At 35.9% G+C, this 18,341-nt stretch overlaps 1 protein-coding gene and 1 pseudogene across 2 annotated transcripts in view; both read right to left on the bottom strand.

The window, feature by feature from the left end:
* Window positions 1–18,341, bottom strand: part of NALF1 (NALCN channel auxiliary factor 1) — a 685,344-nt gene that overhangs the window by 646,923 nt on the left and 20,080 nt on the right. The window lies entirely within an intron of this gene.
* Window positions 14,970–16,218, bottom strand: LOC149996298 (annexin A1 pseudogene; annotated as a pseudogene).

Genomic DNA, 18,341 nt, shown 5'->3' on the forward strand with positions numbered 1-18,341 from the left:
TAATACATGTAAAATGTTTCTTATACTGCTTGCATCTACAAAACAGTCAATATTATTAATGTAATTATTGCTCTTACTATTATCCATCTGACTATACACTCCTTAAAGACAAGAATGGCTCCTGTTTTCTCTTCTTGAGCAACATGTTAATGGCACAACGCTGGCTTTCAATAACTGTTTGTTGAATAAACAAATGACCATTTCTATTATTATATTTAGTTTATATTAAAATAATTAAACATAATTCTTTTTTCCACTGGATTGTTGGCTGATAATAGTATGGACCATATCAAAGTCATCTGCTTTGACTCCAACATCTAACAGTGCCAACCATATAGTAAATACTGTTGAATGAGTGACCAAATTAGGAAATAAAATAAAATAATGTGTGATATATTGATTGCTTTACAGTCATATTTTTTTTACCATAATTTCCTTAACTACTCGGCTTTAGGCAAACTCCACTGGATTGAAAAACCTGTAATGGAATGTATTTTCCATTAATACAAAGCCTAGGGAAACATTCCTGAGAATTGAGAACACAAGTAAGAAAAAGGAAAGAATAGAAATCCATGAGTCTGATATTCTAGACAGGAAACTCTGACCTAAACTAATCCAGATTAAAGGATTAAAATAACTGATTCAATTAGAAAGTTGCTTGACTCTCAACTCCATTCTGCATGTGTTGATTCCTCCATTCTTTACACAGAACTGTAGGTAAATCACAGAGTTCAAGGAAAAGAAGTCACAACCATAAATGCAGTTCATTTCTGATGAGAATCCTGGTAAGTGTGTGAGTGCACCTGTTTCAGCATGTGTATATCAGGCCTTTCCATCATCATGTAGTCACGAATTATGCTCGCATGGCACCACTGCCATTATGAAATTTGGTTTACCACTTCAGTGGCTAGGGTCAGAAATGTGAAAGTAAAAGATAAAGTAATAAATTGTTTCCACCTCTCCTAAATATACTAGGAAATAATCCCAAATAACAAATCTAGCAATTATGCTGATGTTGTTATTTATCTTCCTGTTTGTTTAAATTCCAATAGTATTTTTGGATGTTTACATAGGAAAAGCAATATTGAGAATAATAAACTCATCATTATCAGAAGTAAAAATACAAGTGTCAGTTCCTAGGTTATAACAGATATATTTGTGGGCAGGAGAGAGTTAGGACTTCTGACCTATGTGACTAACTAGCTTTGTTGTTTTGTGATAAGTAGCCTAAAATCTACCTTCTTGACATTCTCTCAGGAGTAAAATGATGATATTGGTCTACATTGGATGATATTCAATGATTAACAGACTTTATAACTATAATTTCTTATCTATCTCTATATATAATTTCTTGTCTCTAACCTAACCTAAAAGAAGAACACTATTTAGTTGGTGAACTGCCATTTTCAATATTAAATGCCATGACACTTAAAAAAATATTGATACTTCTCAACTTTAAAAAAAAATTGAGATATATACCTGGCTGCTGTGGCTCAGTGGATTGAGCGTCATCAGCCTGTGACCCAAGTGTCACTGGTTTGATTCCCAGTCAGGACACATGACTAAGTTGCACAGCAGGTCCCCACTTGGGGGCACGTGAGAGGCAACCACACATTAATGTTTCTCTCCCTCTCTTTCTCCTTTCCTCTCTCTCTAAAAACAGATAAATAAAATAAAATTAAAATTAAATAAAATAAAGTAACCTTGTTAAAAAATTAATTTAAAAAATTGAGATATATAACCTTTCATCAGAATCCTCTTTCTTACATCTGAATTCTTACTTCAACCCATACTTAGACCTTAATCCTTATGTAACATGTTAAAAAAACAACTCACAGAAAGCATTGAGTAACTCCAAAAATATTAATAATTGAAACTAAAAGGATAATTAAAAGTCAATAAATTCACATGCTTGTAGAAAATAATCAACTTCATATTTTTCTCATGTAAGCAGCTCTTCACCCATGAAAAAGTATGAAAAGAAAGCCTAACTTTTTAAAATAGTTACCATTTCATCAAAGTTCAATAATGAATCTGTATTTTGACTGTAAATAGTAAACCTATTAAAAGAGTAAAAGGATTGAGCTGTTAGCCTCTTAAATATGGTTACTTTTGTGGAGTCTGGAATAAAAAATTTCAGATTGAGAAAATGAGAGAGAGAAATTGAGGGAGCAAGAAGTGGCTCATTTGAGGTCCTTAAAGAGTGGTCTTTCTGAACTACTCCATTCCTAGGTAGGTGCCAGATTTCGCCTGTGTGCACGTTTATGCATGCACATATGTGTATGCATGCATATGTAGTTCTTACTACATATTTCAAAGTCACTCAACCAACAACACAACCTGAGAGGGTGTGACTCAGGGAATGCCAGCAGATGAAAAGCTGTCAAACACAGCAATGAAGACTATGCACAGTAGAGAAAGCTGGAGTAATATTTGCATGCTTGAAACAGAAGAGCATGCCCTAGAAAGCGCAGGTAAAAAGCATCATCTATAATGATCCGGTGTGAACAGAAAAGCAACAGGGAGCTCCAGGCTGAAGGTATAAAGCAGAAAAAAGTATTTTTCATAAAAGTAGAAGGCAGCTTACAAACACTTTTCAGCAAGGGTTGGAAAGTCCTTTTAGAATCACAACTGGTAAAGAGACTAGTGGAGAGGACCATAGTCAGCTCACAGAGAGGAGGACCTTTCCCTCTTGACAGGAAAAGCCTTTGAATTCAGAAACACTTCAATTAAAATTCTGCTCCACCTTATTATTTATCTGACTTTAAGAAAACACTCTTTACTCTCCCAGACTCAGCTGCAGGCACAAAGGAATAATCTTTGTCAGAGCCAGAGAGTTTGCTGCAGAATCACTGAGAATACAACTATTTCTAGGAAATAAACCCAGTGTCTTCCCACAAAAAGTCTTGATCATAAGGAAGCATTAGAATGCAACAGCCAACACCCACTTTCACAAGCCAGCAAACATGCTACCTCTAGACCAATTTATTTCATTTATTTTTTTAAATCATTTTTATTGTTATTCTATTACAGTTGTTTCATTTTTCCCCCTTTTCCCTCCTCAGCCCATCCCAACCCCTGCTCCCACAGTCAATTCCCACACTGTTGTCCATGTCTGTGGATCATTCATACATGTTCTTTGTCTAGTCCCTTTCCCTTCTTTCCAACATTATACCCTTCCTCCCTCCCTTCTGGTCACTTTCAGTCTGTTTCCTTGCCTGTGGTTCTATTTTGTTCGTTAGTTTATTTTGTTCATTAGACTCGTGTTATACGAGAGATCATATGGTATAGTATCTGTCTCTCACTGACTGGCTTATTTCACTTAGTACAATACCCTCCAGTTCCATTCATGCTGTTCCAAAGGTAGGACTTCCTTCTTTCTTTCTGCTGTGTAGTATTCATCGTATAAACATACCCAGTTTTTTCATCCACTCATTTACTGATAGGCACTTAGGCTGCTTCCAGCACTTGGCTATTGTAAATAGTGCGACTAAGAACATAGCTTTTAATTAACTACTGTCCAATTTTTTCATGTGTTTTTGTTTGTTTGCTGATATAATCTTTGCCTGTGTTGTAGTCCATTCAGGCTGCCATAACAAACTACCATAGACTGAGTGTCTTATAAAACAACGTAAGTTATTTCTCACAGTTCTGGAGGCTAGTTAGTCCAAGATCAAGTTAACCTCAGATCTGGTATCTAATGAAAGTCTGCTTCCTGGGTCACATGGCAGGAGGATCAAGGGAGCTTTTGGGATCTCTTTTATAAGGGCACTAATCCCATTCATGAGGGCACTGCCCTTATGACCAAATAATTTCTCAAAGGTCTCACCTCAAATATAGTCACTTTGGGGGTAGGTTTCAACATACAAACTATGGAGAAACACAAACATTCAGTCTATTATACCTTGCAAATCAATAGATTGATTTTATCCAGCAAGAAAACATTCTATTTATAAACACTGCTTTATTTAACACAGACACAAAAAAATGAAATAAATCAAATATTTCTTTCTTTGCCTGTATAGTAGTTAATTGAAAAAATACTACAATTAATAGTGACAGGTTTTAAAAATTAAATATGAGAAAAAAGATCAAAGTTGGGGCCATGATGCTACTTGATTTCAAATTACACTGCAAAGCCACGGTAATTAAAACAGACCTTTAGACCAATAGATCAGAACAGAGAACCCAGAAATAAGCCCGTAGTTATTGGGAAATTAACCTATAACAAAGGAGACAAGAATATAGAAGGGGTTTTAAACAGTATTTTCAATAAATGGTGTTGGGAAAACTGGACAGATACATGCAAAAAAATGAAACTAGCCTACTTTCTTACACCATATACAAAAATAAACTCAAAATGAATTGAAGACTTAAATATAAGACCTGAAACAATAAAATTCCTAGAAGAAAACAGATGCAACAAGTTCCTGAATATTGGTCTTAGCAATATTTTTTGGATGTGACTCCTAGGGCAAAGACAACAACAACAAAAATGGGACTACATCAAACTTAAAAGTACACTGAAGGAAAACTACAACCAATGACTAGGAGAAAATATATGCAAATGATATATTTGATAAGGGGTTAATATCCAAAATATATAAGTAACTCATACAACTCAAAAATCAAAAAATAAATAACCTGATTCAAAAATATGCAGATGAACTGAATAGACATTTCTCCAAAGAAGACATAGAGATGGCAAGTACATGCACAAAAAGATAGATGCTCAATATCAGCACTCATCAGGAAAATGCAGATCAAAACCACAGGAGATAACACCTCACACCTGTCAGAATGGCTATTCACAAAACAAAAACAAAAACAAAAAACAAAGAATATGTGTTGACAATATATGGAATAAAATGAAACTTCATGAACTATTGGTGATATTAAAAATCATTGCAGCCACTATAAAATTAGCATATTACTTAACAATACCACTTCTGGGTATTTTTACAAATTGAAAACACTAAGTTGAAAGGATACATGAACCTCTATGTTCATTGCAGCACTGTTACACTAGCCAAGATATGGAAGCAATCTGTGTCCATCAATATACAGATAAAGAGGAAATGGTACATCAGACAATGGAATATTACCCATCCATAAAAAGAATGAAACCTTGCCTTTTGCAACAACATGGATGGACCTAGAAGGTATTATACTAAGTGATATAAATCATACAGAGAAAGACAATCTGATTTTACTTATATGTGGATTCTAAAAAACAAAGTAAAGAACAAAACAGAAACAAAATCCCAGTTACAAAGAACAAACTGATGGTTACCAGCTGAGAGGAGGTGAGATGATGGGTGAAAGGGTTGAAGGAGATTAAAAAGTACAAACGTCCAGCCCTCACCAGTGTGGCTCAACTAGTTGGAGTGTCATCCTGTAAACCAAAAGTACAAAGGTTCAATTCCCCCATCAGGGCACATGCCTAAGTTAGGGGTTCAGTCCTGGTAGGGGCGTGTACAACACGTAGTCAATAGATGTTTCTCTCTCACATCAATGTTTCTCTCCCTCTTTCTTTACCTCCCTTCCTCTCTTAAAAAAAAAAAAAAACCCACAAGCTTCCAATTATAAAATTAGTCAAGGGGTTCTAAAGCAGAGCATAAGGAATATAGTCAATAATATATAATAACTATGTATGTTGCTTGATGGGTACTAGACATCATGGTACTCACTTTGTAAGGTATATAAATGTCTAATCACCTGGAACTATTATAATATTGTATATCAACCACAATTGTGCACTTAAAATATTAAGAAGATAGATATCATGTTAGGTGTTCTTACTACAATAAAAAAGTAACTTCTGACCCCCTTATTATGTAATTCCATCATAATGTTTCCCATGAAAAATATTGTTTCATGGCAACATTTTACTTTCTTTTCATAATATTTGAATTTTTAGTGCTTTGCATAGTTAAGGTAAGCTGTATTTTATTTTTAATCATGGAATTCATTAATATATGTGTTAATTCTGGCAACTTTGAGGAAGAAATTTCAAAGATAATACTAAATTATACTGTCTTTGTTTTATATACGAGTCATAGAACCTGAGACAGAATTTTTTACATTTTTAAAATAACAGTAAAGTTCTTATAATTGATGTCAAGAGAGTGGTGGTGGGGTGGGGAAGGGTGAGAATGCAATGAATCATCCCCTACTTATCAGCCAAGCTGTGAGATGGTCCTCATCAGCTTATTGGCCTAACAAAGGTGGCAATTAATGATGCACTAACTGGATAAACAATTAATGGGTATAATTAAAAGAGATTCTGAATCTCATGGTTAAATGTTACTTCAGACAGCTGGATCATCTGCCTAGAGAAAAGCTTACTCTCCAATTTTTAATAAGAAAAATGGAATCATTTCTCACTTTTGTATCCCCTATTTGGATGATAAAGATAACTCCCTCAGGAACATATATATTAAGATATCTCAACTCTGCTAAAGTATGGTATGCAATTTAATTTTGAAAATTGTCAAAACATTATTCATCTGTAACATTATTTCCCTTACTGTGGGATGATAATTTCCTGTATAACACATCACTCAGAAAGGTTTCTAAGGAAACGAGACAAGAATGCCAAACTAATTCCAGGTTTAATATGACAGCAAATAGCACCCAAGCAGAAAGGAAAGATAATTTCTGGGAGACATGCTATAAATGATAGCCTTTAGGGATTTTGAAACAACACAGTGGTGATATATAAGTTACTTCTTTATTTTTTCTGTTGTTTCTTTCATGGACATATATGATCGTATAGCACCCATAAAGTCTGATATTGACTTAGTTACTAGTTAATTAATTATTTTTTCTTTTGATGTGGCAAGGTATTACAAGATGTTTGTCCATATATAATGTCAAGTTAAAAATGAAGGTCATGGAAAGATGTGAGTACAAATTTACATATAAAATGGCACCTAGAGTTGTTTTTCTATTCTTAGACACACAAAAAATTAAAAGCCTTAAAATTTCTGTACACATGTCATCAGTATCTTTCTTCCTCAACAACAGAGAGACAGATAGACCTCACCTTTCTCCTCCTAACCTCCTGCACTATGAAAGCTGATACAAGTGAGCAGAATTGACCTTAAAGAAAATGGCCATCTTATCGACCCATTCATTCCCCCCAGAAACAGGAACAATAAAACCTGACTTTGGGTCTGTCCCTTCCCTCTGCTGAATCTGCCCTAAAAATGAAGGATTCAGGGACTTTTGTCACTGAGTCTTTTGTGACACTGATTTTGAAGCAAACAAAAATTTAAAACTATACAATTAGCCCATTCAAGCAAATGTAAAAGTGGGAACAAGTGCACGAGGCCAACCAGTGATGGAGAACTTAGATTGCTATTAATGACAATTTTGAAGTATATAAATAATGTGACATTAAAAGTGTTAAATGACAATATTAACTAAAAGAGCTATCATTCACCCATGTTTACTCTCTACCAAGCTGTATGCTTCACATTCTTATTTTAATCATCACAACAAAAATTCAAATATAGGCTGTAACACAGAGAGCCTTCCTGACTTTAAGCACAATACAGGAGCAACTTTATGCAAATTTCAGACAAAATTTTGCTTGAAAAATTGTCTTGAATTATTTGTGTTTGATACAAGAAGCACTTAGAAGAGTATTCTATGCCTTGAAAGACAGTTGAATATTGACATTTATATAGTGCTATTTTCTTGTTAAGTATAACAACTAGGACACAATGAATGACAATGTGGTGACTGCTGAGGGGAGAGGAGAATAAGGGACTAAATGGTAATGGAAAAAATATATAATAAAGATTAAATTTTAAAAAACAATGAGCCCTGGCTGGTGTGGCTCAGTGGATTGAGCACTAGCCTGTGAACCAAAAGGTTGCAGGTTCGATTCCCAGTCAGGGCACGTGCCTGGGTTTCAGGCCAGGTCCCCATTTAGGGGCATGCAAGAGGCAGCCACACGCTGGTGTTTCTCTCCCTCTCTTTCCTTCTTCCTTCCTTCGCTCTAAAAATGAGTAAATAAAATGTTTATTAACTAAATAAGTAATGAGAAATTTCTGAGAAACAGATTATCCCAATGGCTCATGAGATGGAATCTTTTTAAATTGCAAAATATTATGGTTTTAATTAGAAAAACAGTAGCAATATATCATTAAAATACAAAAATCAGGATTCCATAACATTCTATGTTAAATATTACTCGATATTTATAGGGTATTTAACTGAATTTTTCTAGCAATTAAAGCCCTGACATAGCTTCAGAATTCCTTAAATCCCTGCTAGCCACATAACCTCAGGCAAGATGCCCTACAGTATTCCCTCACTTATTGAAGGTATTACATTCTAGACTTCCCCGCAATAGGTGAAAATTCACGAAGTAGAAACCTTACATTTACTTTAGTATTTACATACATTTTAAGGCTTTATAAACCCTTCCCGTACACTTATAAACCATTCCCAGTCCCTTATTAAACTTTTCCACTGCCTTATTAGCCTTTTCTACACTTTTATAAACTCTTATGGTCTTAAACATATTCTACACTCTTAAACCTACGTAACTTTAACAACATACATATACAGTACCGCAAAATCCCACAATATAGCAAAAAATCTGCGATAAATAATTAAATATAAAATTTTTAAAAATTCGGCAACACAGTGAAGCCGTGATAAGTGAACTGCAATATAAAGAGGGACTACTGTACCTTTGTTGCTCAGACAGTTTATATGAAAAACTTTGTAAATATTATTAACATTGGGAGATGTTATTCACAACCTTTTTTATAAACTCATCACTCTCAAAGAGTACGTATCTATCAGGGCAAACACAACAGTCTGGTAGGGCCTGTACTGAGATAAGGTAAAAGGGGGAGCAGCAGACACACTCTCAAAATTGCCAGTTCTAATCTACTGATTAGAACTGATAAACATTTCCAGCAGTAAAGGGACTCCCCCACACACACACTGTCAAATGGACCTCACAAATTTCTTCAAGCATCTACCTTTCTGAGGGATTTGTGGTGAGTTCTGTAAGCACAAAGGATGTTGTATAGAATGGGTTGTGAAATTAGTGTGAAGATGCTGAGAACACAGAGAGATATCAAAGTTTGAGTGACACATACGACCTGAAACAGACTAGGAAGGATTCCAGGCCCTGAACACCTCACCAGCTGCACAGACTCTCCCAAGAGTCTGCACAATATATACTTTCACTTACTGGATACAATGCCATCCCGGTTTAAGGAAAGGTATTTGATGAGGATGATAAATGCAAATGAAACTTTCCCAGTGCTTTCTGCAAAAAAAAAAAATGCCTAAAACCTCAAAGATCATTTAACTGAGGTTCCTCTGTGAACAAAGCAGTCATAAGTAATTTACAAGGGAGCCAACATCATTAAATTATCCAGATGATTTAAAATCATAGGTTCAAAAACTCATGTTAGACACAAAATTCTTCAGAAATGTGCTGTGGTTTGGTGTTCATACTAGGTGCTCAGACTGTGAGTGGGAGTGGCTGTGACTTCTGTTTAGATTGAAATTCCAAGTGCAGGAACTGAGTACAAGAACCACTCACAAAGATTGGGTTTCAAAAAGCTTGTCGTTGACCATTTCTCACATCTGCTAATGAGTCATGCCATCAAGCCATAGATCCTTACTACTCTGAGTGCAGCCATAAGCATCCATCAGCATCACCTGACTCTACCCCATCAACAAATCAAAATCTGCATTTTAAGAAAGTACTTTTTCCTAGAGCAATAAAAAAAAATGTCACTGAATATTTTTATTTTTCCTTTTCAGCTCTCAGCTACAGTATGTGCATGTTTGTGTGTTTGTGTTTTGTAATTGCTTACACCTTACATAGCATCCTACATTTGGAAATATTTTGTTTTTTGTATTCAAAGGGGACTCAGGGACACATTTATAAAAAACATTTCAAATCGCATTATACATAAAAGCTAATTGTTGGAAAGCATGTTTGCGTGAATATGCGTCTAGTCTATATCATAGATTAAAGAGATGTTAGCAAAAACAATGAAGATGGCAAGATTGTAAAAAAGTGTTTGAGATCATTTTTATTCAGGCTCTCATTTAAATTCTTGCCAAAAACACCTCCATCCTTGTGATCTCACTTAGCTTAAAAAAATACGTGCTGTAAGAGGTTTCAATTATTTCTGAGCAGGTGGGAGGGTAAGACAGAGCTCTTCAATCACTCATCTGCAAGGAGTTTGGAGATGTTTTATAACATATGAAAAGCATAATATGGAATCCATATATGAAAACAAATTATCTTCTATCTAATTTTATTAGTGAGTAATTATTATGTTCTAGCAAGTGAAGAGTTAACTTTACAGAAAGACAGAAAGAGAGCACAGCAGCCCTGGCCAGTCTGGCTTAGTTGGTTGGAATGTCATCTGGTACACCAGAAGGTTGTGGCTTCCATCCCCAGACAAGGTTTGTATTTAGGTTGTGGGTCTGAACCCTAGTCTGGGTGCATATAGCAAGCAACCAATCAATATTTCTCTCTCATATCAGTCTCTCTCTCTCTCTCTCTCTCTCTCTCTCTTCCTCTCCCCACCTCACTCTCTAAAAGCAATAAACATATTTTTTAAAAGTAAAAAATATAGAAAGAGAAAGAGGGCAGAGCAGTTACTCACATAAATCTGCAGGTGCCTTAACTTTTGGCTGCAGAATTCAGATTCCAGTTCTGTGTTTGATTATGGATCTTGCCCGTCCAAAGAGCAAGGATTCATAATTATCTTCTCCACCACCCCAAAATAAGTTAATAATCACCATGGTAAAAAATACCTGATTTGTAATAAAACTAAGAGTAAAACATTGATATTAGTTGGCCTAACTAGTTTAGTGCTTTGGACAATCCTTATGTCAGGAAGATGAAGGCAATCTTACTGTTCTCATTCTAGTCACCTTATGTAAGAGCTTAACTGTAATTTAAATGATGATCTAATATCTCTTCTTTATCTTTATTTCAATCTATCTTCTAAACTCAATTTCTTTAACTTACCTAAAATCTAAGTTTTCTTACCTAGTATGTTCCCACTTCCAATTTAAATTGTTTGCTATTTTATAAATAAAGTCTAAACTCTAGCTTATCATAAATGAATCACCACTACAAAAGTTGCTAGTCATTTTGTGATGTTTATTGGTGCCAAGTACCATACAAGCAACTTCCAAATATTAACTCAATTCACTCTCTAAGGTAAGTGCTATTATTCCTAATCTTACCTGTGAGAAAACTAAAAGAAAGTTTAAGAAATCCTCCTAAGGTACTTCAACTAGAAAACAGAGTTGGGAATTGGAAATCCAACTCTATGTCCATAGTATAAAAACGTGTATGTTTAAGATAAAACTATCTCTTTAATATTACTTATATTTTAGGTAAAGTATCTTCATGACCCATAAACAATTTGAAAGATGAAGAATACATGCAGAAAATAAAGAAAATGAAAGACTATTATTTTTAATACCTTATATTTAACTTTAAGACTTCTGTGCATAATTTAAAGTGCTGAAGTGGTATAGCATATAGTATTCAATTTGTCTTAAACTTGTATTCTCCCTCCCTTTAATGTACAAAGACACAAACACAAATACTCTAAAAATGCATATATACTGTAAATGTCTTATATCCCTGCATAGATAAAGTGACATGTATAAATTGACCTTATAAATATCATAAGATCTAAATTTAAAGAAACTAAAAGATATTATTCACAAATGACAAAGCTCTTTAGCAAAATCACTATTTTCTTTCTTTTAAAAAATATTTATTTATTTTTAGAGGGAAAGGAAGGGAGAAAGAGAGAGAGAAAAACATCAATGTGTGGTTGCCTCTCGCACACCCCCAATGGGGAACTTGGCCAGCAACCCAGGCAAGTGTCCTGAATGGAAATCAAATTGGTGACCTTTTGATTTGCAGGCCATTGCTCAATCCACTGAGCCATGCCAGCCAGGGTACAAAGTCACTATTTTTCAATCACTTATTCACACATGCTATATATAACAGTAAAATCCCAAATAATAGTGGTTTCAAGCTGTTATATTTTTCTAGAATTTATTTATTTGTTTTTAGAGAGAGGGGAAAGGAGAAAGAGAGGGAGAGAAACATCATTGTGTGGTTGCCTCTCACTTGCGCCCCCAACTGGGGACCTGCCATGCAACCTAGTCATGTGCCCTGACTAGGAATCGAACCAGTGACACTTGGCTCGCAGGCAGACGCTCAATCCACTGAGCCACAGCAGCCAGGGCTTCAAGTTGATTTTTTGTTTGTTTGTTTGTTTTTTCTCACTTTGAAAAGGAGGAAGTTTGGCACCAGGTAGTCCAAACTTTAGTGGCTCCAAATACTCATCAATTCCCCTGTTTAAACTGCACTGTCCTTAGCTTAGCAGACTTTTTTCATAAAGATTTAAGATGCCTGCTGGAGCTGGAGAACATCACAATTGCATTCCAGGTAGCAAAAAGAGAGATACAAAGTAAAGGACGGTCATTTCCCTTTAACATTACCCCACTGGAGGATAACAATGAAATTCTGCATGCATTTTGTTGGGTAGTACTTGGTCACATGGCCCCATATAACTGCAACTGAGATCAGGATATCAGGGTTTTATTAGAAAACAGTAAAGAGAGAATGAGGACTTCCTGTCAAGATGGAGGCATAGGTATAAACACTTCATCTCCTCCCACAACCACAGAAAGAATTACAACTAGATCTCAAAACAAATAACACCCAGAACAGTCAGGAGATAAAAGCTATATGGAAGTCCAACAGTCAAGGATTTAAAGAAGACTCATTCATGCAGAAGAGTCGGAGGGGCAGAGATATGGTATGGTGTGGAGAGATGGCAGCAACAAAAGGGGCACTCCCACATTCACATGTGGTGGATACAAATTAGGAGGGATTCCTTGGGAGTGAGTGACCCCAGGCCCAGGCCAGACCACAAAGCCCAAGGTTTCAGTGCCAGTAAGATAAATCCCCAAAACTTCAAGCTGTAAAAACCAGTAGGGGTTGGGTCAGCAGAATAAATTGCTGGATTTTGAGGAGACTCTGCTTAAAGAGACTGCATGGACTTAAAACATATGCAGACTACCAAACTCTGGGATTAAGCACCAGGGCAACAGCTGGAAGGACGGCAGTCAAACAGGGCAAGTGCCAGACAAATCTCCAAAAGCCAGGCAGCAGCACTGACCCCTCTCAGAGCCCACCCACTACACAGAGCCCAAAGCAGTGAAGTGGGTTTCCCTGCCCTGGTGATTACCTAAGGCTCCACGCCACACAATTTACAGGTGCCTTTTCTAGAATATGCCATGCTGCAAAGACAGGGAGTTAAGGCAGCTCTACTTAATACACAGAAACAAACACAGGGAGGCTGCCAAACTGAGGACACAAAAATATGGTACAAATGAAAGAATGGAACAAAACCCCAGAATAAAGAACTATACATAATAGAGATAACCAACCTATCAGGTGCAGAGTTTAAACTACTGCTGATCAGGACGCTCAAAGAACAAACTGAATATGGCAACAAAATAAAAAAGACCCAGGAAGAAATGAAGGTTACACTAAGTGAAATAAAGAAAAATTTACAGGAAACCAACAGTAGAGGTGATGAAGCTTGGATTCAAAACAATGATTTAGAATGTTAGGAAGAAATGAGCATTCAACCAGAACAGCAAGAAGAAAAAGGAATTCGAAAACTGAGGATAGTATAAGGTACCTGTGAGACATCTCCAAATGTACCAACATCCAAATCATAGGGATGTCAGAAGAAGAGGAAGAGCAAGAAACTGAAAACTTATTTGAGAAAATAATGAAAGGAAACTTTCTTAATTTGGTGAAGGAAATAGACATATAAGTCCAGGAAGCACAGAATCCCAAACAAGCTGGACCCAAGGTGGACCAATACACATCATAACTAAACTGCCAAAGATTAAAGATAAAGACAGAATCTTAAAAGCAGCAGGAGAAAAAAAGAGAGTTACCTATAAAGGAGTTCCCATGAGATTACCAGCTGATTTCTCTAAAGACACTTTGCAGGCAAGAACAGACTAGCAGGAAATATTCAAAGTGATGAGAGGCATGGACCTACAACCAAGATTACTCTATCCAGCAAAACTATCATTTAGAATGGGAAGGCAGAGAAAGTGCTTCCCAGACAAGGTAAAGCTAAAGGAGTTCATCATCATTGAGCCATTATTACAGAAAATGTTAAAGGGACTTGTTTAAGAAAATGAAGATCAAAACTATTAATACTAAAATGGCAACAAATTCACAGCTACCCACAACTGAATCTAAAAAAACAAACTCAGCAAACAACCAGAACAAGAACAGAACCATAGTTATGGAGATCAGTGGGAAGGATATCAGCTGGGAAGGGGAAGGGGGAGAATGGGGGAAAAGATGTAGGGATTAAGGAACATAATTGATAGGTACAAAATAGTGTGTGGGGGGTGTGTGTGTGTAAAGAATAGTATAGGAAATGGAGAAGCCAAAGAATCTATATTCATGACCCATGGACATAAACTAGAGGGGGCACGGTTGTTTAAGGGAATGGAGGAACTGGGCAGAGGGGAGCAAAGAGGGGAAATTGGGATAACTGTAATAGCATAGTTAATAAAATATATTTAAATAATAAAAAAAGAGAGAATGACTATTTCTCTGTAATTCAATATCCTAATCAACCTTATATATCAATTAAAAAGAAAATACCTTATAAATAAAATCTTTCTTAATCCTCCTGGTTGAACTTGACCTTTTTCTAGCAATTCACAGCATCCTGGTTTGGAATAAAAATAGTTGTTGTTTTTTTGTTTTTCTTTTCCTGTAAAATCATTATATTTTCTGTTACATACACATCTTTCTCAGGTAATGTTACCAGAACAACCTGTTTATGGGATTTTACACTTTAGGTTACATATTTTTTTTAAACTTATCTCTACTATATAGTTGTGATATAAAAATGATTTCTAAGCTATAGTTTTCAGAAACTAGTTAGCTAGACTAATCCTGCTTTAAACTTTCCTATTTAAATCTATAATATGGCATAAAAAGACACCATTTAAAAAATCTCCTGATCAAAAATCTTGAGATCGTCAAAGGAATGTTTACTGTCCTCCACAGAGAGCCACTAGGATTTTTTCATAATCTCCTTTGGTTTCATCCAGGATGGCTTGGCAGAGAGAGATACCATACAACTTCTGAGAACATGCTTTGATATCATTCATGTCAATTTCAGAATGGGAAACCATGATCCTGATCAATGTCTTATGACGCGTTCCCACACCCCTCATGGCCTGATGAAGCTTCTCAGCAAAGAACATTGGTTTGTTTGTGGCACACTTCACGATCGTTGTGAAGCATTTCTCGACATCACCTTTCATCTCCAGTTCCAGAACTTTGTTCATGTCATGCTGGCTGTACTTGGTGTACTTCTGAAACACTCGGCGAAGATGGGGATAGCTTCTGGTGGTAAGAATGGTGTTGAAGACGTTCACATCTGTCCCTTTTCTCCTTTCTCCTGCTTCATATAATGCCCTGGCGTCTGAATCAGCCAGGTCCTCAGTTATGCCAAGCTCCTCAGCTCGGTCACCCTTAACAAGAGAGAGCAGGGCCTTCTGATAATCTCCAGAGGTGTCCGAGGTGATGTCTTTAGCCAGATCTCTCTTCAGTTCTTCTCTATAGACTCTGTTAATTTCTCTGGTTTCTCTGTTAGTTCTTGAGGCCAAAATTTCATTCAGAGTGTCTTCATCAGTTCCAAGGCCCTTCATGGCAGCACGGAGTTCATCAGCATCAAACTGGGCTGGAGTTTTTAACAAAGCCAAAGCAACCTCCTGGAGGTGACCTGTAAGGGCTTTCTTTAGAGCTTCTTCAGATGACTTTTCTTTTTCCTGGAAGCAAGCTGCTTTGATCTGTTGACGCTGTGCATTGTTTGTCTTAGTTAGAATGTCAATGATGCTTGCTTCATCCACACCTTTAACTGTTATTGCTTTATGCAAGGCAGCAACATCTGAGGAGGGGTTGAAGCTGAAGCTGGGATACGGGCTCACTGCTGACCCAGGACCACCTTTGGATCCTTTCACAGTTTTGATGTATTCCTGCTCTTCATTTTCAATAAACCAGGCCTGCTTGAGGAATTCTGATACCATTGACATTTTAAAGAAGTTTCTTTTTTACCACCTCTTCCAAAGACCGAAAGAGAGATTCTTCTCTGAAAGTTTCACACTGGAATAAAAATAGTTTTAAGCAATTAATGCCTTTCCCATTAAATTGTATGCTCTTTGGGGGCAGGGGGTCATCAGTGCATTTATTCATCCATAGATTCAACAAACATAAATGAAATTACTTCCCCCTATTTTTTCATATTGAAGATGTTCAATAAATATCTGTTAAATTATGCAACTATACTTAAGCAGATTTCAAATAATAAACTGTTAACAACACTTAAGGCTTCACGATCCAATGAAGGATGGAGGCATTCTGAGAATGTCTGTGCCTTTATCTCTTCCTGCTGAAACTACTGTCCAATGAGCTTGCCATGGAGCAAAAACTCTGGCTCTGTCAGCCTTTGGGGAACCATCTCAAAGGAGAAAGAGCTTATCAAAGACCAACATTTAGCATTGTTGATGCCCTTAGAAAGTACTGTTCAGAAGTGTTTTTGTTAAATGGAAAAGAATAATAAAATGCTTGCAGGGAAAATAATGGAAAATTCCCAGCACTCACATGATCTATAAAGGTATATATAGGTCATAGATATTCCCTCTTTTATTAGTTCTTGGTCCTTCTCTATGAAAATGACTTGGGGCTTTTATTGCCCATACAAACCAGAAATGCAAAAGGCAAGCTGCAATCTCTGATAAATTGTTTTTAAAGCCCAAACTAGAAAAAATAAAAAACAAATTTTGTGTGTTTAACATTACTTTCCTTTGTTTTGTTTTTACACACCATATTTTACAAAGACTGCTTCCACACTGACATGGGGAAAGCATATTGTTTGAATAAATTCAAGGAAAAAGTCAGTTGCATGCTTGTTTTACTTTTTATAATATTTCCAGCATGCTGAAATTTCAAGTATTCTTGCAGAAGAATGCTTTTCACAAAATATATGTATAAATGTGCATCTATACTTAAATTTCTACCATTTTAGAACACAACATGTAGATAAAACATGTATATAAAGTAGTAATGAACAGTCCTGATTGGTGTGGTTCAGTTGGTTTGGCATCATCTCCCAAAACAAAAGGTCCCTGATTTGATTCCCAGTTGGGGCACATGTTTGGGTTGTGGTAACCAACTGATGTAACCAACCGATGTTTCTCTTCCTCTATTTCTCTTACACACAGATGTTTCTCTCCCTTGCTTTCCCCCTCCCTTTCTCTCTCTCTAAAAATAAATAAGTAAAATCTTTTAAAACATTAACAAATAGTTTTATATTTAGAATGAAAATACATACATTTCTACTTATAAAATCTTATCTATAACTTGGTGAAATAGATTCTTTTCATATATACATAATTTTGAAAAAGTTTGATCCCATTTTAAAACATTTTAGCCGATTTGACTATATGTAGTAAGGTAAGGTAAAAGATAAATGTTTTTCTTTACAATACCCAATATGTCATTAAATATGATCCAAGATTCATATACTCATAGATATCAGATTGATAATAACAGAAAAAGTGATCTAGTTCATCATTTACTTGTGTGCAAATGAGGTAAGCCTAGTTTAAGATAAGAAAATAAAAACTAGGAAAGATCAAATACTTGTGTATGATCACAAAGAAACAACATGTCTACTATGATATTTGGTATATTGTCTTTTTAAAATTCATTCTGAGTATATATCTGAAGAAACCCAAAACACTAATTCAAATAAATGCATGCACCCCTATGCTCACACTGTAGCATTATGTACATCAACTAAAATTTGGAAGCAGCTCAAGTGTCCATCAGTAGATGAGTGGATAAAAAAGCTGTGGTACATTTACACAGTGGAATACTACTCAGCCATTAAAAAGAAGGAACTCTTACCCTATAAGACAGCATGGATGGACCTGGAATGCATTATGCTAAGTTAAATAAGGCAGCCAGAGAAACATAAGTACCATATGGTTTCATTCATATGTGAACTGTAATGAACAAAGTGAACTAGCAAGCAAAAATAGTGACAGACTCATAGATAGAGAGGAGGCTGACAGCTGTGGGGGGAGGGAGTGGAATGATTAAGCAAAAAAGAAAAAAACATGGATATAAGCAACAATGAGGTGATTATGGGGGAAAGGAGAGAGGTGGTAGAAGTGAAGGAGGGTATGTGAGGATAAATGGT

The sequence above is a fragment of the Furipterus horrens genome, unplaced genomic scaffold (assembly GCF_987537825.1).
Source record: "Furipterus horrens unplaced genomic scaffold, mFurHor1.1.pri manual_scaffold_12, whole genome shotgun sequence".
NCBI classification, from domain to species: domain Eukaryota; kingdom Metazoa; phylum Chordata; class Mammalia; order Chiroptera; family Furipteridae; genus Furipterus; species Furipterus horrens.